Source organism: Balaenoptera borealis (assembly GCF_965194805.1).
Source record: "Balaenoptera borealis genome assembly, chromosome: 1".
Lineage (NCBI taxonomy): Eukaryota > Metazoa > Chordata > Mammalia > Artiodactyla > Balaenopteridae > Balaenoptera > Balaenoptera borealis.
Window position 1 is genome coordinate 144647217 of NC_138860.1, and position 22196 is coordinate 144669412.

Here is a 22196-nt window from a genome sequence, read left to right on the forward strand (position 1 = left end):
TAAGTTGTGGGCACCTTGACAGGGGAGGGCATTATTCTGTCTACCCCACAGAGAATAGCCCCCCGGATATCTGCTCTTAACCACTATACTGTACTACTTCTGTAAAATTGCAGGGCAGAGTGCATTTTTGTATTTAATGACAAAAGAGTTCTTTCCCCCATGGCCCTCTGCTCTATCCCTTTTTGAACAAAGCCTTTGCAAGGAAGAAAATGAACTCTTGGGAGAATTATTCCTGTATCCCACACAGGGTCATGCCTAGCACTGAGTAGGCACTCAGGAAATGTGTGTTAAATTGAAACAATACCAATGGCTATCATTTATTGAGCACAGATAATGTGCCAGACATTGTCCTACAAGCTTTACCCTGATTATCTCATCCATTTCACAATAACCCCATGAACGTAAGGTATGTTCTGTTTTTCCTGTTTTACTGCTGAGGAAACCAAGGCATAAATAAATGACTTGCCAGAAATCACATAGCTGTCAAGGAATACAGCTAGAATTTAGATCCAGGGCTACCCTCCTCTGAGTTTGTGCTTTATCACTATGCTCTACAACACTACAGGGTAAAGAACCATGTTCCGTGCCAAATAGTGATGGTGCAAGTTGGGAAGCTTATTCTTAGGTACTGAGAGGGAATCCCTCTAAGGACCACTTGGGAACTGAACAGATTTCTTCTGCAATCAATAGCGAATCCTGGTAGACGTCTTCCAGTTGTAATTTCTTTCCTGGAACCATTCTCTGTCATTGCTAAATACCATCAGAGGTTTCATTATTGCTTTTTATGATGAATTCTAGGAAGGAATTGTTCAGAGGGTGGGGATGAGTACGGGAGCCTAGGTTCATTCAGTGTTAGGGGATTACACTGAACACAGGAGAGCTGTGTCCCTGGCTCAACAGAAAGCTAGACACCCTCCGTTTCAGTGGAAATTCTCAGCTCCACGCTCTACCAGGAGGCCAAACCAAGAAGGGTAAGGAGGGAGAGAGAAATGTCCCAGAGCGACAGTCTGAACACTCAGCTAACCAACATCCTGTCTCCTTGGAAAGACAGGGACAAGAGTCCCTTGACTAGATCAGTTTAACCCTTTAGAGAACTTATGTCCTCATGGCTCCCACACTGGATGTGACTCAACCTCTTTGCTGGTCCCGCTACTCTCAATTCCCTGGTTCGTTGGTACTGTTGGCGGAAATATTCTGACCACCCAAATATTGGGTTGGCCAAAAAGTTGGTTCGTGTTTTTCCTTAACATCTTAATATTTTCTGTAACATTATCACATGCTATGAAAACACAACTTGATATAGAAGGTGTCAATTCAACTAGGTCAGCAGATGAAGCTTGATGTCTTGGTTCTCTCCTTTTAGCTGTGTGGCCTTGAATCTGGTAGTTTACCTCGCTGGTCCTCACATTTACCTTGTATCATGGATCTAATAATATCCACTCACTCTGGTTCATAGCACTATTGTCTTCTAATCTCACCTCAGTGGAACTAAGGTAAGTATGACCAAAAGGCCAGTTTGACCAGTACTGGGAATACTTGGAATGAAGAGGTCCTGAATGACTGTGGGTGGTTACCCTGAAGCCATCCCAAACTGGACAACCTATGTCCTTAAGGATGCTGAGATTTTATCATTCACTCATTCCTTCAAATATATTTTGTCTCATTTTTTACCAGATACTGTACTAGTTTGGGGAATATATGATGCATTAAATAGACATGGTCTCTCTGGTGTTTGTTTGTTTGTTTATTGCTTACCTGGCATCCCCACAACCTTCTTAATGAGGAAACACACCCATTGTGTGAGTCTTGGTGACAGGCTAGATGCTCCTGGCTGATGGAATATGGGCATGTGACCTGGCTCAGCCAGCTGAGCTCTCCTGTCTGGGACATTGATCTAGAGGACATGAAGCCGTATGGCCACTTGATAAATTAGTCACAGCAGCGTTAGCTTTGCCAACCATACAACTGCTCCACAGGTGTCAACTGTCCAGTGACAGTAGCACCAGTGGGCCATCCCAATCAGACTGTCCCATTGCTTGCCCTGGGCCATGTTCCTACTGCCCAGCCAACATAATTTCCTGACCCTTTCCTGAATCTTGTTCTCCAGTCTTCCCATTGATTCTGTGAATTTACCCCAAATCCTCCAAAAAATTCCTTTTATGCTTGAGTTTAGCCAGAGTCAGTTTTTGTTGCTTACAACCAACCGTCCAACTGGTAGAGTCCCTGCCTTTGTGGAACTGAAAGGCCAGAGGCAGAGACAGTCATTAAGCACATAATCATAAAGGTAAGGGCACAAGTGAAAAATGAGATAAGTGCTCTGACGACGAAGAGCATATATGGAAGTTCTGACTTCCCCTACTCCATAGGGGGAGTCACATCCTTAAGGAATTGATGCTTGATCTGAGATTCAAGGTATGAATAGATGTTATTTATGAAGGAAGAGAAGCATTTTAGTAAAGGAGAACAGCATGTGCAAAGGTCCTGAAGCAGAGGGAGTGTGGCTTATCTGAGGACCTCAGATTAGGCCAGTATGCTGGAATGTGGATAGCAAGGAGAAGGGTAGTGCTACTTGAGGCTGGAGAAGTGCGCTGAGGACCGACTATGGAAGGCCTTTCTAGCTAATATTTATGCAAATTAGCATAGGGCACACCCTTTGTGCAGACAACCAGAAAAAGGCATACTGTCTAGCTGGACTTAACCCTGTAGTGCAAACCTTGGCAAACGGGCTGGTGGGAACCTTTCTGTGAAGAAAAAGGTGCTCCTTCCCCCTTACCGACACCACCTTACCCCAACCCCATTCAAGAGTACAGTAAAATCATTGAACATACACACACATACACATATATTTATACAGGGAGTGACATAATCCAATTTTAAAAGATCACTTTGGGGGCTTCCCTGGTGGCGCAGTGGTTAAGAATCTGCCTGCCAATGCAGGGGACACGGGTTCGAGCCCTGGTCTGGGAAGATCCCACATGCCACGGAGCAACTAAGCCCGTGAGCCACAACTACTGAGCCTGCGCGTCTGGAACCTGCGCGTCTGGAGCCTGTGCTCCGCAACAAAAGAGGCCACGATAGTGAGAGGCCTGCGCACCGCGATGAAGAGTGGCCCCCGCTTGCTGCAACTAGAGAAAGCCCTCGCACAGAAACGAAGACCCAACACAGCTGAAAATAAATAAATTAAAAAAAAAAAAAATAAAGACCCAACACAGCCAAAAATAAATAAATAAATAAATAAATAAATAAATAAATAAATAATAAAAATAAAGGAATTCCTAAAAAAAAAAAGATCACTTTGCCTGGAATATGAAGAATAGACTGAAAAAGAGCAAGGAAACAGTAGAAGACCAGAAGAGAATCTCAGGTGAGAGATAAAGGTAGTTTAGACTGAGAGCATGTGTAGAAGATAGTGATGGTGATGGAGAGAACTGAGTGTATTGGAGGGACATCTAAGATTTAAAATCAATAGGACTTGGGGTGGATTCTACATGGGGGTGGTGAGGAAATGGGAGGTGTCAAGAACATTTCCCTGGTTTCTGGCTTTCATGATTGGTTGGTGGTACCATTACACAAGACAGAGAACACAGGAATGAGAATGTGTTTGGTGGGAGCGAAATGATAAGTATGGTTTTGGACATGTTGAGTTCACCCAGGAGTTGGATGTAGATGTCTGGCATATTTTGGGCTGCAGATGGGAATTTGGGAGGCACTGGCATATAGGTTTTGGGAGGCACCTGTATGTAGGTAGTACAAAAAGCCATGAAGAGGGATGTAAGTGTCTAGGGGAAAGTGACAGACTGAAAAGGGGAGAGAGCTAGCTCCAGGCCTCCGATGACTTCAGCACTTCAGGACAGGAAAGAGGAGGATGAGCTGGTAAGGGAACCAAGAAGGGTCAAAACCAGGGATGGAGACAAAAGGACCAGCCCAGTCTGGTGCCAGGAGATAAGACCAAGTCAGAAGGCGGGGCCTACTGAACAGATGGGGAAGGGGAGCATTGGTGGGAGCAAAGGTCCAGATCAAGAGAGACCTGAGTGTCTGCCACTTACAGTTTTCGTCCAGCGGCTGCCTGCTCTTTGGGGACAACCACCTCGGGAAAAGGAGAGGGTTGGAGTAGACAGTTCAAGAGATTAATCTGTGAGTGTGTTGGGGGAAAACAGGGGGATGAGATTGCCTGGGAGCAGCTTCTGGCAAAGCTCCTTGTCAGCATATGATCTTGGATCAAGTTACTTAAACTCCTCATGTCTCAGCTTCCTCACTTGTAAAATGGGAGCAATAATGTACCACCTCCTTCCAGGGCTGGTGAGAGAAGTAACTACATTAGTACGTGTGAAGCACTTAGACTAGTGCCTGGCACACAGGGGGCACTCAAAAATGTTAGCTCTTATGAATCAGTGTGTTAAACTTGAATACACAGTGTCCAATGCAAGCTCCACCAAGGGGAAGAACTGTTTCCTTCTAGTCATCTCTGTACAGTTCATGGAACATAGCAGGTGCCCAATAATTAATGCTGATTCAATGGTTGGACAGATGAGATGGGTGGAGATCTCCCGGAAGGGCTAGCTCTGGCCTGGGAGTTTAAATGGGGGCAAATATGTCCCTTTGACATCTGGGATTAACTGTCCAAGGTGGTAAATTTCATATGATTCTACCCATATCTCACCACTCAAAATAATATTCAGGAGCAAAAGGAAGAAAAAGAAAGCTACTTAGAACTCCAAAAAGGTTTTTTAAGGAAAAGCAATGTGGAACACATTTAAATAATTTGTGAACTAATAATAATTTGTAGAACTAATACAAAACAATAAGCAAGGAAAACACAGTCAGCACAATAGAATACACAAAAAGTTAATAGCTTTGGTATATAGAGAACCGAGACAAATGATTAGAAAAACAAAGATCTAATCAAGGCCTCAGCTAGGTAACTTTGTGCAAATTAGAAAGGGTACCCCCATCTGGGCAGATAAATTAGAAAAAGGCACCCCATTTATTTGGACCCAGTTTTATGGTGCAGGCTTGCCAAGTGCACAGGTAGGTAGGTACCTTTGTAAAGAGAAAATGATTGGAGTCAGACTTGATTTTGGCTACCGCACCCCTTGGCCTTGGTGCAGCACATACGCAGAACGATCTTAAAAGATGGCCTGTCTTCAGACAAAGGTCATGAATAGACAATTCTGGAAGAGAAACTAGAAATGATAATAAACAACTTTAAAAAATATATCTAACATCACCAGTTAGTTATCCAATGTGTTCAAAGCAAAATGGGTTAAAATCCTTCTTCTATGAAATTAATAAAACTGGTATTACTCAGAGCTGGTGAGGTAGGTGTTAACTGGTATAATTTTCTGGAGAACAAGTTGACAATATCCACCAAGAACATTAGAAATGTTTATTTTCATTGACTTCCCAATTCCATGTCAAGGAATTTATTTTAAGGAAATGAACAGTGATACAAACAAAGTTTCACATATGAGACATGTTCCCTGCAGCAATTTTATAATAACAAAAAGCTGAAAATAAATATCCAACAACAAGGGGATGGTTATACATATCCACAACTCCCTGAGACCGAATGTATTTCAGAATTTTCAAATTTTAGAAGAATAATTTGGTGCATATATATATATATATATATATATATATATATATATATATATATATTTTAACATCTTTATTGGAGTATAATTGCTTTACAATGGTGTGTTAGTTTCTACTTTATAACAAAGTGAATCAGCTATACATATACATATATCTCCATATCTCCTCCCTCTTGCATCTCCCTCCCATCCTCCCTACCCCACCCCTCTAGGTGGTCACAAAGCACCAAGCTGATCTCCCTGTGCTATGCGGCTGCTTCCCACTAGCTATTTTACATTTGGTAGTGTATATATATGTCCATGCTACTCTCTCACTTCATTCCAGCTTACCCTTCCCCCTCCCAGTGTCCTCAAGTCCATTTTCTACCTCTGCTTCTTTATTCCTGCCCTGCCCGTAGGTTCTTCAGAACCATTTTTTTTTAATTTTTCTTTAGATTCCATACATATGTGTTAGCATATGGTATTTGTTTTTCTCTTTCTGATTTACTTCACTCTGTATGACAGACTCTAGGTCCATCCACCTCACTACAAATAACTAAATTTCGTTTCTTTCTATGGCTGAGCAATATCCCATTGTATATATGTGCCACATCTTCTTTATCCATTCATCTGTCGATGGACACTTAGGTTGCTTCCATGTCCTGGCTATTGTAAATAGAGCTGCAATGAACATTGTGGTACATGACTCTTTTTGAATTATGGTTTTCTCAGGGTATATGCCCAGTAGTGGGATTGCTGGGTCATATGGTAGTTCTATTTTTAGTTTTTTAAGGAACCTCCATACTGTTCTCCATAGTGGCTGTATCAATTTACATTCCCACCAACAATGCAGGAGGGTTCCCTTTTCTCCACACCCTCTCCAGCATTTACTGTTTGTAGATTTTTTGATGATGGTCATTCTGACTTGTGTGAGGTGATACCTCATTGTAGTTTTGATTTGCATTTCTCTAATGATTAGTGATGTTGAGCATCCTTTCATGTGTTTGTTGGCAATCTGCATATCTTCTTTGGAGAAATGTCTATTTATGTCTTCTGCCCATTTTTGGATTGGGTTGTTTGTTTTTTTGATATTGAGTTGCATGAACTGCTTGTTAATTTTGGAGATTAATCCTTTGTCAGTTGCTTCATTTGCAAATGTTTTCTCCCATTCTGAGGGCTGTCTTTTCATCTTGTTTATGTTTTCCTTTGCTGTGCAAAAGCTTTTAAGTTTCATTAGGTCCCATTTGTTTATTTTTGGTTTTATTTCCATTTCTCTAGGAGGTGGGTCAAAAAGGATCTTGCTGTGATTTATGTCATAGAGTGTTCTGCCTATGTTTTCCTCTAAGAGTTTTATAGTGTCTGGCCTTACATTTAGGTCTCTAATCCATTTTGAGTTTATTTTTGTATATGGTGTTAGGGAGTGTTCTAATTTCATTCTTTTACATGTAGCTGTCCAGTTTTCCCAGCACCACTTATTGAAGAGGCTGTCTTTTGTCCATTGTATATTCTTGCCTACTTTATCAAAAATAAGGTGACCATATGTGTGTGGGTTTATCTCTGGGCTTTCTATCCTGTTCCATTGATCTATGTTTCTGTTCTTGTGCCAGTACCATACTGTCTTAATAACTGTAACTTTGTCTGAAGTCCCAGAGCCTGACTCCTCCAGCTCCTTTTTTCTTTCTCAAGATTGCTTTGGCTATTCGGGGTCTTTTGTGTTTCCATACAAACTGTGCAATTTTTTGTTCTAGTTCTGTGAAAAATGCCAGTGGTAGTTTGATAGGGATTTCATCAAATATGTAGATTGCTTTGGGTAGTATAGTTATTTTCACAATGTTGATTCTTCCAATCCAGGAACATGGTATATCTCTCCATCTGTTTGTATCAACTTTAATTTCTTTCGTCAGTGTCATAGTTTTCTGCATACAGGTCTTTTGTCTCCTAAGGTAGGTTTATTCCTAGGTATTTTATTCTTTTTGTTGCAATGGTAAATAGGAGTGTTTCCTTAATTTCTCTTTCAGATTTTTCATCATTGGTGTATAGGAATGCAAGAGATTTCTGTGCATTAATTTTGTATCCTGCAACTTTACCAAATTCATTGATTAGCTCTAGGAGTTTTCTGGTAGCATCTTTAGGATTCTCTATGTATAGTATCATGTCATCTGCAAACAGTGACAGCTTTACTTCTTCTTTTCCAATTTGGATTCCTTTTATTTCTTTTTCTTCTCTGATTGCTGTGGCTAAAACTTGCAAAACTATGTTAAATAATAGTGGTGAGAGTGGACAACCTTGTATTGTTCCTGATCTTAGAGGAAATGCTTTTAGTTTTTCACCATTGAGAACGATGCTGGCTGTGGGTTTGTCACATATGGCCTTTATTATGTTGAGGTAAGTTCCCTCTATGGCTACTTTCTGCAGGGTTTTTATCATAAATGGGTGTTGAATTTTGTCGAAAGCTTTTTCTGCATCTATTTAGATGATCATATGGTTTTCCTCCTTCAGTTTGTTAATATGGTGTATCACATTGATTGATTTGCATATATTGAAGAATCCTTGCATTCCTAGGATAAACCCCACTAGATCATGGTGTATGATCCTTTTAATGTGCTGTTGGATTCTGTTTGCTAGTATTTTGTTGAGGATTTTTGCATCTATGTTCATCAGTGATATTGGCCTGTAATTTTCTTTCTTCGTGACATCTTTGTCTGGTTTTGGTATCAGGGTGATGGTGGTTTCGTAGAATGAGTTTGAGAGTGTTCCTCCGTCTGGTATATTTTGGAAGAGTTTGAGAAGGATAGGTGTTAGCTCTTCTCTAAATGTTTGATAGAATTCACCTGTGAAACCATCTGGTCCTGGGCTTTTGTTTGTTGGAAGATTTTTAATCATAGTCTCAATCTCAGTGCTTGTGATTGGTCTGTTTATATTTTCTATTTCTTCCTGGTTCAGTCTCAGAAGGTTGAGCTTTTCTAAGAATTTGTCCATTTCTTCCAAGTTGCCCATTTTATTGGCATATAGTTGCTTGTAGTAATCTCTCACGATCCTTTGTATTTCTGCAGTGTCAGTGGTTATTTCTCCTTTTTAATTTCTAATTCTGTTGATTTGAGTCTTCTCCCTTTTTTTCTTGATGAGTCTGGCTAATGGTTTATCAATTTTGTTTATCTTCTCAAAGAACAAGCTTTTAGTTTTATTGATCTTTGCTACTATTTCCTTCCTTCCTTTTTCATTTATTTCTGATTTGACCTTTATGATTTCTTTCCTTCTGATAACTTTGGGGGTTTTTTGTTCTTTTTCTCTAATTGCTTTAAGTGTAAGTTTAGGTTGTTTATTTGAGATGCTTCTTGTTTCTTGAGGTAGGATTGTATTGCTATAAACTTCCCTCTTAGAACTGCTTTTGCTGCATCCCATAGGTTTTGGGTCATCGTGTTTTCATTGCCGTTTGTTTCTAGGAGTATTTTGAGTTCCTCTTTGATTTCTTCAGTGATCTCTTGGTTAAGTAGTGTATTGTTTAGCTTCCATGTGTTTGTATTTTTTACAGATTTTTCCCTGTAATTGATATCTAGTCTCATAGCATTGTGGTCAGAAAAGATACTTGATACAATTTCAATTTTCTTAAATTTACCAAGGCTTGATTTGTGACCCAAGATATGATCTATCCTGGAGAATGTTCCATGAGCACTTGAGAAGAAAGTGTATTCTGTTGTTTTTGGATGGAATGTCCTATAAATATCAATTAAGTCCATCTTGTTTAATGTATAATTTAAAGCTTGTGTTTCCTTATTTATTTTCATTGTGGATGATCTGTCCATTGGTGAAAGTGGGGTGTTAAAGTCCCCTACTATGATTGTGTTACTGTCGATTTCCCCTTTTATGGCTGTTAGCATTTGCCTTATGTATTGAGGTGCTCCTATGTTGGGTGCATAAATATTTACAATTGTTATATCTTCTTTTGGGGTTGATCCCTTGATCATTATGCAGTCCTTCCTTGTCTCTTGTAATAGTCTTTATTTTAAAGTCTATTTTATCTGATATGAGAATTGCTATTCCAGCTTCCTTTTGATTTCCATTTGCATGGAATATCTTTTTCCATCCCCTCACTTTCAGTCTGTATGTGTCCCTAGGTCTGAAGTGGGTCTCTTATAGACAGCATATATAGAGGTCTTGTTTTTGTATCCATTCAGCTAGTCTATGTCTTTTGGTTGGAGCATTTAATCCATCCACATTTAAGGTAGTTATTGATATGTATGTTCCTATTACCATTTTCTTAATTGTTTTGGGTTTGTTATTGTAGGTCTTTTCCTTCTCTTGTGTTTCCTGCCTAGAGAAGTTCCTTTAGCATTTGTTGTAAAGCTGGTTTGGTGGTGCTGAGTTCTCTTAGCTTGTGCTTGTCTGTAAAGGTTTTAATTTCTCTGTCGAATCTGAATGAGATCCTTGCTGGGTAGAGTAATCTTGGTTGTAGGTTTTTCCCTTTCATCACGTTAAAGATGTCCTGCCACTCCCTTCTGGGTTGCAGAGTTTCTGCTGAAAGATCAGCTGTTAACCTTATGGGGATTCCCTTGTATGTTATTTGTTGTTTTTCCCTTCCTGCTCTTAATATTTTTTCTTTGTATTTAATTTTTGATAGTTTGATTAATATGTGTCTTGGGGTGTTTCTCCTTGGATTTATCCTGTATTGGACTCTCTGCACTTCCTGGACTTGATTGACTGTTTCTTTTCCCATATTAAGGAAGTTTTCAACTATATCTCTTCAAATAATTTCCCAGTCCCTTTCTTTTTCTCTTCTTTTTCTGGGACTCCTATAATTCGAATGTTGGTGCATTTAATGTTGTCCCAGAGGTCTCTGAGACTGTCCTCAATTCTTTTCATTCTTTTTTTTTTTTATTCTGCTCTGCAGTAGTTATTTCCACTATTTTATCTTCCAGGTCACTTATCCATTCTTCTGCCTCAGTTATTCTGCTATTGATTCCTTCTAGAGATTTTTAAATTTCATTTATTGTGTTGCTCATCATTGTTTGTTTGCTCTTTAGTTGTTCTAGGTCCTTGTTAAATGTTTCTTGTATTTTCTCCATTCTATTTCCAAGATTTTGGGTCATCTTTACTATCATTACCCTGAATTGTTTTTCAGGTAGGCTGCCTATTTCCTCTTCATTTGTTTCGTCTGGTGGGTTTTTACCTTGCTCCTTCATCTGCTGTGTGTTTCTCTGTCTTCTCATTTTCCTTAACTTACTGTGTTTGGGGTCTCCTTTTCACAGGCTGCAGGTTCGTAGTTCCCGTTATTCTTGGTGTCTGCCCCCATTGGCTAAAGTTGGTTCAGTGGGTTTTGTAGGCTTCCTGATGGAGGGGACTGGTGCCTGTGTTCTGGTGGATGAGGCTGGATCTTGTCTTTCTCGTGGGCATGACTGCATCTGGTGGTGTGTTTTGGGGTGTCTGTGAACTTATTATGATTTTAGGCAGCCTCTCTGCTAATTGTTGGGGTTGTGTTCCTGTCTTGCTAGTTGTTTGGCATAGGGTGTCCGGTACTCTAGCTTGCTGGTCGTTGAGTGGAGCTGGGTCTTAGCATTGAGATGGAGATCTCTAGGAGAACTTTTGGCATTTGATATTACATGGAACCAGGAGGTCTCTGGTGGTCCAATGTCCTGAACTTGGCTCTCCCATCTCAGAGGCACAGGCCTGACACTCGGCCAGAGCACAAAGACCCTGTCAGCCACACCGCTGAGTTAGAATTCAGGCTTCTTTTATACTAAAAGGGGAGAGCGTATGGCTGGTTGTTGCAAACTTCTGGGATGCTGGGATCCTCTGCAGCTGTCCACCTAGGTCTGGTCATAATCGTGCGTGTATTATTTAGCACCCTCAATAGGGTCTGGAGCAACATCATCAACACATCCAGATTTCTGCCATGAAACTTATTAATAGCCACGCTAATTGGTATAAATAGACCATAAATAGCTGTAGGCCACTTCAGGTCAGTTTTGCCATCAAATGGGTTGGCACCAAACTTTCAAAACAGCTTTCAGTTTTCAGAGCATTCTGAATTTGTGGATAAGGGATTGTGGATCTGTATAAATCATGGTTTAATTTTTGAGGACTTTTTAATAGGGGAAAGTGCTCACAATATATTGTTAAGTGAAGGGCAGGGGGAATAGTACCAAAGTGACACAATGACCCCGCTCCATTTTTAAAAAGAAAAATGGGAACACATTTGTAATTTAAATGCAAAATTGGCTGTTTTAAATCCAAACTGACCATAACTGCTTTTGTTTTCCTCTTTTTTTCTTCTTTCTGTTTTTAATCTTCGAGTGCAGTGGTATAATTTTTATCAGTGTAGAAATCAATCATTATTCCACTTGGTTTTCTTTGAACAGTCTACTGGGGCTGGAGAAAGGGAATCCCTCCTTGGCCACCGCCCAGTTGGTGAAGGAAAGGATAAGCCTTTGGATTTACAAAGGGAGGCCCCTTGCTTGGGGAACAGGAGAAAGAACCCAAACTGATTTGTATTAAGAAGTGGGAGGATATTTTTTTGGAGTTGGGTAGAAGCTGGGGGATGAGGGTGAGGTGGAGAGGATGGAGAGGCAAGGAGGGGAGATCATTCAGCATGGGGTTGACCCCTGTATTAGTTTCCTGGCTCCACCATAACTATGTACAACAAATGTAGTGGCTGAAAAATAATAGAAAGTAATCTCTCACAGTTCTAGAGGCTAGAAGTCTAAAATCAAGGTGTGAGCAGGGCCACATGCTCTCTGAAGGCTCTAAGGAAGCATCATGTTCCTTAGATCATTCTTCGCATCCTCTAGCTTCTTGGCGCTCCTTGGCCTGTGGCAGATAGTTCCAATCTCTCCTTCCTTTGGCTGTCTTTCCTCTGTGTGTGTCTATGTCCAAATTTCCCTCTTCTTATAAGACACCAGTCATTGGATTGGGATGCACTGTAGTTTAGTATGATCTCATCTTAACTTGATTGCATCTGAGAAGAACTTATTTCCAAATAAGGTCACATTTATAGGTTCCAGATGGGCATATATTTTGGGGGGATACTATTCAACTCCATCCAGACCACTAGTGTGTGATTTGACTAAGCAAAGGCAATTCTAATATTCCATTTCCTTTAAAGGCAGTGCCTGCGGAATGAACGAATGAATGATGAATACGGAACTGTGATGTAAATTTCCTCCTTGTCTTTACCCCCAGATTTTCAGGATAAGTCGGCTATGCAAGTGTGGAAATCAAGGAAAAGGCATCTCTTTGCTTCTGTGGGATAAAAACGGGACACCCATGGGAAGTGAAATCAGGAATCCCGGAGGAGGGACCCTGAGAAGGTAAGACCAGGAGTGTCCCTGGGGGCAAGAGCCAGGATCTGAACTGACACCAGGTTACAGATACACACAAAAATAAAATACAAAGATTCATCAGTGGGGATACTGGGGCTTTCCATTTTCTCCAAATATACTTTTACATATTTTCCAAATTTTCTATGATGCTTATAATTTGCTTCAATAATCAGGGGGGAAAACGTTATTTAAAAGAAGGACAATTCAAGGTGATGTATTATTTAGATTTAAATCCAGATCTTCAGAAAATGCCTAAGGAACTGGCAAACTGAGCTCTTCCTTTCTTTAGTCTCATCAGACCGCTCAATACTATTAAAGCAATAATCTTCATCCTCCATGAGTATAATTATCCTCTTCAAATTATTCCCTTTGATCAGCCTGGGTGTTTTCAAAAAATTATTATTATAGTTTTATTAAGAAATCCCTAGGTAAAAGTAATTACCAGTCTCTCTACTAAAAATTAATCAGGACATATTACAATTGTCCAGTAGCCACACACACACACACACACACACACACACACACATACAGCAGCCATAAATTATATTTGGTCATAGCCTACTTTACCACACTTTGAAAAACAAATGAAGATTCAAAGTTGTGAATGAACAGACATTAGTCATCTACTACTTTTCATCACTATGCTAGAAACCAGTATAGAGCAATAAACAGAATTTTTTTCTGTTCTCAAAGATCTTACATTTCAGCTCAGAAATAGTGTTGGGACGGGGAATAAACTAAACAGGCAAGTACAATCATGTGAGATAAGTGTTATGATAAGGGAATGCTGGGCTATGAGAACATCCATCAGGTAAAACTGATGTAATCTGGGGTGGAGGTGGGGATCAGTTTAGGGAAGGTCTACTTGAGAAAGTTTAAACTGAGACCTGAGGATAAATAGGAATTTGTCAGGTATAAGAAGAAGAGAAGGGGAAATGGATCAATCAAGGAGGAAAGCAGATATGTAATACTTGATTGTATTATTAAGAACTATTTCAGGTGCAAGTGTTTGTTAGCAGCGAAACTCAAACTAGTTAAGCAAAAGGAATTTGTTGACTCATGTAACTGGAAAGTGAAGGAGAGGTATTAGCTTTAGGCATGGCTGGGTCCAAGGGCTCAAATAATGTCAGGTTTCTGTTTCTCTCTTTATATCTTTATTCTGCTCATGGCTTGGCTTTCATTCTCTAGGCCAACTTCCTCCTCATCTAGGGCAATAGGGCCACCAGCAGCTCCAGTCTCGTATTTTATTAATTTAAGAGCCACACAGAAGAACTTTTTCTCCTTCAAATTCCCATTGGAAATAGTTTTTGTAGATCTTAACTAAGCTAAGGATCTTGAGAGGAGATCATCCTGACTTAGGGTGGGCCCTATATCCAAAAACTGGTGTCCTTATAAGAAGATAGGACACAGAAACACAGAGAAGATGGTGATATGAAGACAGAGGCAGATAATAAGAACCTGCTGTATAAAAAAATAAATAAAATTCTAAAACTAAAAAAAAAAAAAAGACAGAGGCAGAGACTGGAGTTATGCATCTACAAGTCAAGGGGCTCACTTGTACGGGAGCGTGTTAGTGGTTTCATCCTGGGATTTGGAGTCAGGAGACAACTTGGGTCTCAGAGCCACCACTTACAATCTCTTAGTAGGAAAAACATAAGCATGAAGTGCTGCTGGTACACAGAAAAGTGGGGCAACTCACCAGGTCTGCTGCAGATGCATGCAGGACTTGCCAGAGGGTGTGATTTCTGCCCTGTGTTTTGAAGAATGAATTAGCCAGGTGACAGTAGAAAAGGCATTTGTAGTAGATGCCAGTGGTGCCCACTCATATCTCCCTGGATGTTGGCATCTGGCCCATAACTCTGCACACGCTGGTTCTGCTTGCAACAGCCAGCATCTGCATTCCTCTTCTTGAGGCTTTTGGATCCCTCAGAAGCATATGCAAGATGCTGGAAGTGCAGAGAATTAATCACCACCCCCCCCCCCCACCAGACAGCACTCAACCAATGACTGGCTGGAGTTGGTAGATAAATAGCCAGGCAACTTTCTCCTCCAGTTAGGAAAACTCTGTGTGTTACATAGTCTCCCCACACTCTTCAGAGAGACTCCACTCCATTTGACCCCATCTGTAACTAGTTGGGTAATGCGTCATTTATTGGCTTCCTTCCTTTTCCTGTCTCACTTCTCTGCTCCTCAGCTGGTGCTACCTGGGATCATCTCCCAAATAAATTACTTACATTTGATTCCTTGTCTCAGGGTATCCTTCTGAGGGAAACCCAAATTAGACAACATTCCACATAGAAAGGACAGCATGTGCAAGACCATAGGAATATAAGCATGGGCATCTCACAACACATTTAAGGGATTATCCAAATTATTTGAGAATCTGCTGCCTGGTCTCTTGGTCTAATGGGTAAATAATTATCCAGGGCTTAGAAATAAATGGGTACCGTTTTGTAATGACCCCTCTTTTATTTTAGGAATTGTTGGAGTTCAGAAGAATGGCTGGGGATTGTTAATTTTCCCTGGAGCCCTCACACCTACACAGTGCCTGGCACATAGTGTGCCCTCAGCAAGTATTTTTTTGAAGTAATGAATTTTATTGTGTTGAAATTGGGGTATTACAAAACTCCAGGGCTTACTATACAACACCCATTCAATAAATGTTTATTGAACAGAACTGAAGGACACTGGAAAGCCAAGGAAAAGCCTTTCTTTGAACAGGCATTGTGCCACCTGGTGGTGACTTTGAGGAGGGGGCCTTTGCAGGCACTGGTTGTGTGCTCTAGAATTTTGAGAACTTTTAGTTAGGGTGCAAGGTTGTAAGCTGAGTTCTTTGTAAGAACAAAACAACAGAAATATTTTAAATGTCCACAACAGGGGAATAATAAATTAAGTGATGTGATATCATTTCCATAGAACACTATGCAGTGATTAAAATGAATTAAGTTGATCTATATACATTGATATAGAAATTTCTCCAAGACTTGCTGTTCAAGTGATAAACTGAAGTCACAGAAAATACATATAATATGATGTCATCATATCAAAAAAACTCACCAAAATACACCCCATATCTTTGCTTGTTTGAGAGGCAAACTCAGCTACAGATTGAGTGGGATGCTTAGATGATTTTTAAGTCCCTTCCAGTTCTGAGATTCTGTAATTTTAAGATGACAAGTCAAAGTTTATAGTTCCTTTAGAAAATATACTGCTTTGACTCATATAAGAAAACTGTAAAACTTTATGGAGGGACATAAAAGAAAACCTGGATAAATGGAGACATATGCCAGCTTCCTGGACTGATAGAGTCAACATTGCAAAGATATACATTTCTTCAAAATTAATCTAAGTTTATAAACAACAGCAATAACAAAATCAAAATCTCAATGCATTTTTGGTGGGGGAGGACTTGAAAAAATTTCTAAAGTTCATCTTAAAGGTCAAATGTATAAGAAGAGCCAGAAAATATTTGAAAATAAAATCTATATTATGAAGTTAGAATAATTAGAATCTTATACTAGTGCCAGAACAGACAGACAAAGGAAAAGATGTGGATTTATGAGAATTTAGCATGTAACAAAAGCAACACTTCAACTGAGTCAGGAAAGGATGGGTTGTTCAATTAATTGCTGGGACAGCAGTTACCTTGGTATCCTCACCATGGGAAGGGCATATGCATGTGTCTTTTGTAAAAGCTCCACTGGCCTAATCATTCAGAAAATATTTTAGGTTATATTTTTCTATCCTACTTTGCACCAAAATAAATTCCTAGTAGACTAAAGATTTAGGAACAAAGTCGTTAAATATTGATACTAGAGGAAAATATTGGTAAATACATAATTTTGGGATTGAGACAGACTATAAATATGACCTCAAAGGCAAAAACCAAAATGAAAAGATGGATAGATTTGTCTATACCACAATTTTAAAAATTATTTATATATGCAGACATGAATTAAAGTTGAAAGGCAACTGTCAAGCAGGGGAAATATTTGCTACGTGAACGACAGACAATTCTTAAATATATAAAATATTTTTACCAGTCAATAAGATAAAAATGAATGTTTTTATAGAAAAACGGGTTAAGGCATGAACAGGCAATTTGCTAAAGAAGAAATCGAAAGAGCAGATAAGCATAAAAAATTGCTTACATTGTTAGGAATCAAAGGAATGCACATTAAAACAACAGTAAGAAATGTTTTATTCTAACAAAGTTTTAAGTATTTAAAGCAATTTTATTTTTTTTAATTCTTTTTTTTAAAACATTGCTTCTTTTTTTAAAATTATTTTATTTATTTATCTATTTTTGGCTGCGCACGGGCTTTCTCTAGTTGTGGTGAGCAGGGGCTACTCTTCGTTGCGGTGCATGGGCTTCTCATTGCGGTGGCTTCTCTTGTTGCGGAGCACGGGCTCTAGGCACGGGCTTCAGTAGTTGTGGCTTGCAGGCTCCAGAGCGCAGGCTCAGTACTTGTGGCTCACGGTCTTAGCTGTTCTGTGGCACGTGGGATCTTCCCAGACCAGGATTCGAACACACGTCTCCTGCATTGGCAGGTGGATTCCTAACCACTGTGCCACCAGGGAAGTCCTAAAGTAATTTTAATTTTACTTTTCAAGAAGCTTACGTATCAAAATGTTAACAGTGATTATCTTTGGGTAGTGGGGTTAAGTGTACTTTTTTTTTTTTTTGCTTTTCTGTGGTGTTATTTAACTTGTGTAGTAAAGAAATAGTAGTTTGCACTGACTCTTAGAAAAGTGCTCAGCTGGGATCTCTGGAGAACTAACCTCTGGAGAGTGAGTGAGGATGTGTCCAAGCTGTGGCTTCCTCTTGGGCCCAGCCTGGAGCTCGCTGAGCCATACTGAACCCTCTTGGCCCCCAACTTCAGGAAGTGGGTCTGGTTGGCTGTATTTATACAGAGGTAGGGAGACCAGTCAGCAAGCTAGTGCAATGACAATCCAGGTGGCAATTTCTAAAAATAACACACTGGAATTTGGTGTGACAATTCTATTTGGGCAAAAAAAAAAAAGAAAGAAAGAAAAAGAAAAGGGACTTCCCTGGTGGTCCAGTGGTTAAGACTCCCTGCTTCCACTGCAGGGGACATGGGTTCGATCCCTGCTTGGGGAACTAGGATCCTGTATGCCATGCGTCAGGGCCAAAGAAAAAAAAAAGAAAAAAATATTATGTTATAAATTTAAAAAATGAAATGGCCTGCCTGTTCATGTTATATGGGAAGAAGAAGGTAAAAAAGGAGAAGAAAGTAAAAAAGTCAAATGTGGATGAAGAAAATACTGAGCTAATTTTTGTTGGAGTGGAGTATGCAAATGAAGATGTGGCAACTGTCTATGTGGGGGGCATTTCAGATGCAGAGCCAGCCATCTCCAACATCTGGAACAGTCAGGCCTAGCACGTATTCAAGAAAAAGGAAAGCCCGCTTTAGTCAAGACCGCCCGTGCCTTGCAGACTATCACGTATGTGACCCTCATCAAATCCTGTGCTCATCTCACCTGGCTCTCAGCCCGAATCTAGATCAGCAGAGTCCTCTTGTCTGTTGAGCTTCTGTCTATGCCTGGTGCTAAAACAATTCATCCCTCATAATTCTTCAGAGTTAGTCTCTCCTTTAATTCAGTATCCAGTTTCCAGTACTTCCTCTAGGAGGTGAGAATGAAAGTCTTTCTGTATCAAAGCAGCTTCTACTTCTGGAGAAAACTGAGTTGCCTTAGGTTGGGTTCCCCAGAAAGAGATTCTGAAAGAATTCTTTGTGTGCAGAGTTGCTGGAGATGAAGGGAAAGAGGACTGGGCAGAAGAAGTGGGGCTTCTCCGCCAGTCCCATGGAGACCTGGGATGGCCCTGCAGGGTTGTCCTCAATTGAAATCCAAGGGTCAGGCCTTTGTCCCCACAGATTAACCAGTCATTTGATGTGCACTGTCCCTGGAGAGAAGGCATATTCTTGGATGAGGCAGGTGTCTTCATCCAAGGGAAATCTCCAGAGAGGAAGCCATCTGAATTGCTCTGGCAAACTCTAGAAGAAGGAAAGAAAAGCCCAAGGGAAGTGGGCTTGCTGGAATGATTTATTTTGTGGAGCCAGAAGACCAGACAGAGGATTATGTTCCATTGGAGGCCCAAAAGACAGATAGTATACAAAGACAGCAAGGAAGGCACTGATGAGAGGAGTACCAGCTAGGGATGATGGTAAGAGAAGCAATCACAGGGCTGGGCTTGATAATATCCAGGAGGATGATAGCATCCTGAAGTAATAGAAGCCAAGTGGTGGCTTTAACCACCAGAAGTCTGGGGGCTGTAATTACTATAACAGCTGGCAAGGTCAAGGGGGCAGCCTTAGGGGGCTTGATCCACCGAGGTTGTGAAGGTATTTAATAATACAAGGTGTCCCTAGGGGAAAAAATAGATGGGCAGCCAACTGGGTTTTGCTTAACATCTATGACCAGAAAAACACAAGAATGGAGGAACAGGGCTTCTCTGGTGGTGCAGTGGTTAAGAATCCACCTGCCAATGCAGGGGACACGGGTTTGAGCCCTGGCCCGGGAAGGTCCCACATGCCGCGGAGCAACTAAGCCTGTGCACCACAATTACTGAGCCTGCGCTCTAGAGCTCGTGTGCCACAACTACTGAAGCCCACGCGGCTAGAGCCTGTGCTCTGCAACAAGAGAAGCCACTGCAATGAGAAGCCTGCGCACCGCAATGAAGAGTAGCCTCCACTCGCCGCAACGAGAGAAAGCCCGCACACAGCAACAAAGACCCAATGCAGCCAATAAAATAAAATAAAATAAAATAAAAAATAAAGAATGGAGGAACAGGTGTCTCAGAGTTGTTACCCCAATAAAAAGTCATGTTCTTTGCTTAATTCTCACATCTGAGTCAATTTTCAGACCCAGACCACAGAACCCATTGACCAAAGAGGTGGCTGGGTCCCGAGGAAGAAGAATCCTAAAACACTGAAACAAGTATTTACAGTAATGATTGCTCCATGGCCTATGACCATTTTCTCAGCTAACTATATATTGGGGAAAGAGGAATACCCAGACATTTCCCAGAGTCTGAAAGGATCTTGTTACTCAGAAATCCAAGTGTTATCAAGTCCTCTCTCTAAGACTGGGGACTTCTGGGGGTCAGGTAATAAGCGGAGTCCTGGGTAACATCCAGCTTACAATTGGTCCCTGGGCCCATAGACCCACCCAGTGGTCATTTCCCCAGACTCTGAGTGCATAACTGGGAGTATATATATTGGGAAGCTGAAGCAAGCCCCACATTAGGTCCTTGGCCTTGAGTTCTCATGTGGGGAAGACCAAGTGAAAGCCTCTGAAACTGTCCCCTCCCTATCAAGTCGAGATAGTAAATCAAAACCTGTATTTCATCCAAGGGGAAGCGGGGGATGATGGTGGAGTTAATGCCACATGAACAACCCAAAGGATGGTTGTCCCTGTCATATTTCCATTTAGTTTGCCTGGCTGGCCCCTTCAGAAACCAGGAGGATGGCTTACAAACTACTGCAGACCTAATCATGTAATAGCCCTGATCACAGCTGTTGTGTCAGCTCTGTGATCCATCATAGTACAGGATCTGGACCACTTGGTCAACCCACAGAATGTCACACCTGTTTCATTGATGACATCATGCTAATCAGGCAGGATGAGCAAGAGGTGGCTAGTATATTGGAAACCTTGGTAAGAAACATGCACTTCAGAGGGTGGGAGATAAGCCCATGAAGATTCAGGGAACTGCCCCTTCAGTTTTTAGGGAACCAGTGGTCAGAGATATGCCAACATAGTTCCTTTAAAGCAAAAGGCAAATTACAAAATATAGACAAGCAAGATAAAAGAAAAAATTACTTTAAAACACTCTAAAAGTGATACCTAAAAATAGTGTTTATATCCTTTAGGATGTTCTTCATTGTGCATAGAATATAAATATAACAAACTGACTTTGAAATTATGGGATCATGTCACTATCTGATATCTTATTTATTTACTTGTTTACTTGCTTGTTGTCTCTTTCTTCACTGTGATATAAGCTCCATGAAAGTAGGGTCTGTCTTGTTCTCTGTTTCCCTGGCACTTAGAAGGCACTTGGTGCCCAATAAATATTTTTTGGTGGAATGAATGAAGTGTACTATACACATTACTTTGTAGCCAGCTATTTTCAACTATCTTCCAGATGCTTCAGGTTATTCTTCATCTTCCTTAGAATGTGCCATGTGGAAACAGTTTTCACAGTCCAAAGACTACTTCTATCAGTGCGACTTCTGAACCAAGAAACCTTAGCCTTTCGGCAGCCCTCGAAACTCCTTCCTTTTGGTCAGCACTGCCTTAGAATCTACAGCGGGCACAGCCTTGCCTGGATCACTCATTAGAGGGACCCAAGTCAGGTTCCAAGACCTGAGCAAGTGAAGATGTTCCCAGGCGAGCAGCTCTGCCTGCAGCCACGTCCCTCCTCCGGCCACGCGGGGGCGCTAGAGCGCCACAGTTCACATGGGATCGGGGCCTTCTGGGAGGAAGACTCTGGGCGGGTGTATTGACTGCCCGGTGTGGGCGGAGCCAAAGGCGTCCATGTCCGAGCCGACGGCAGGAAGTGAAGAGTTCGGGCTCCTTTGGCGGGGCGTACGCTTGCGCATAGGTCGGGTCAGAGGAATCTTCGTTTTCGACACTGCTAGGGTCTGTCCTGGTGGGGGTCGCCTTTGCACGGCTGTTAAGAGTGGGCCGGGCCCAGGGGAGGGGGCAGAGTACGGGAGTTGGGGTGGGGGGAGCTTGGAGGGGCGCTGGGGTGAGGAGCGGGGACCCTTGGGGACCCGGCTGGGTTGGGGTGGCCAGGCCTGGGGTGGAGGAGGGACGACGGGGAGCCGGGCTGGAGTGAAGCGCGGGGGCAGCGTGTGGAGTCGGGGGAGAGGGAGAGTGGGAAAGGAGGACGTGGCAGTAAAGTCTCCTTTTCCCGCCTGATCCCGTCCTGGTGTGAACTGCGGGGACCCCAGGTGCTACCCTGGCAGCGCGGGAGTTGCAAATAGGCAGGTGGCTGCATTTTCCGGGAAGATAAGCTCCCTCTCCTCCCAGCCTTCTCATTAGCGGCCCTTTTTTAAAAGTTGTGTTTTTTTTTTACCGCAGTATCGTGTGCGTCACAGTGACACCTTCACCCGTAGAAAACCGCTTCCAGCCGCTTTTGGCATCTTGAGACTCAAACCATCTCTTTTACCTGTTCCCTCTTAAAGCAGAGAAAATAAAAGTTTCCCTACCTAAACCCCGCAGTGAAAAATAGGAAATTCCCTGTCTCAACAGTTGTAGGGTATTTAAATAATTTCTT

The 22196-nt window shown here is 41.4% G+C and overlaps 1 protein-coding gene across 5 annotated transcripts in view; it reads left to right on the top strand.

The window, feature by feature from the left end:
- The first annotated feature begins 10890 nt into the window (after positions 1 to 10890).
- Positions 10891 to 22196, top strand: part of OMA1 (OMA1 zinc metallopeptidase) — a 92745-nt gene continuing 81439 nt past the window's right edge. For 2 of the 5 annotated variants that reach the window (XM_082358226.1, XM_082358227.1), the window contains exon 1: positions 10891 to 21556. The gene's annotated coding sequence lies outside the window, so the exon portion shown is untranslated. The remainder of the gene's footprint in view (positions 21557 to 22196) is intronic. The other 3 variants (XM_082358228.1, XM_082358225.1, XM_082358224.1) reach the window with 3 other exon arrangements.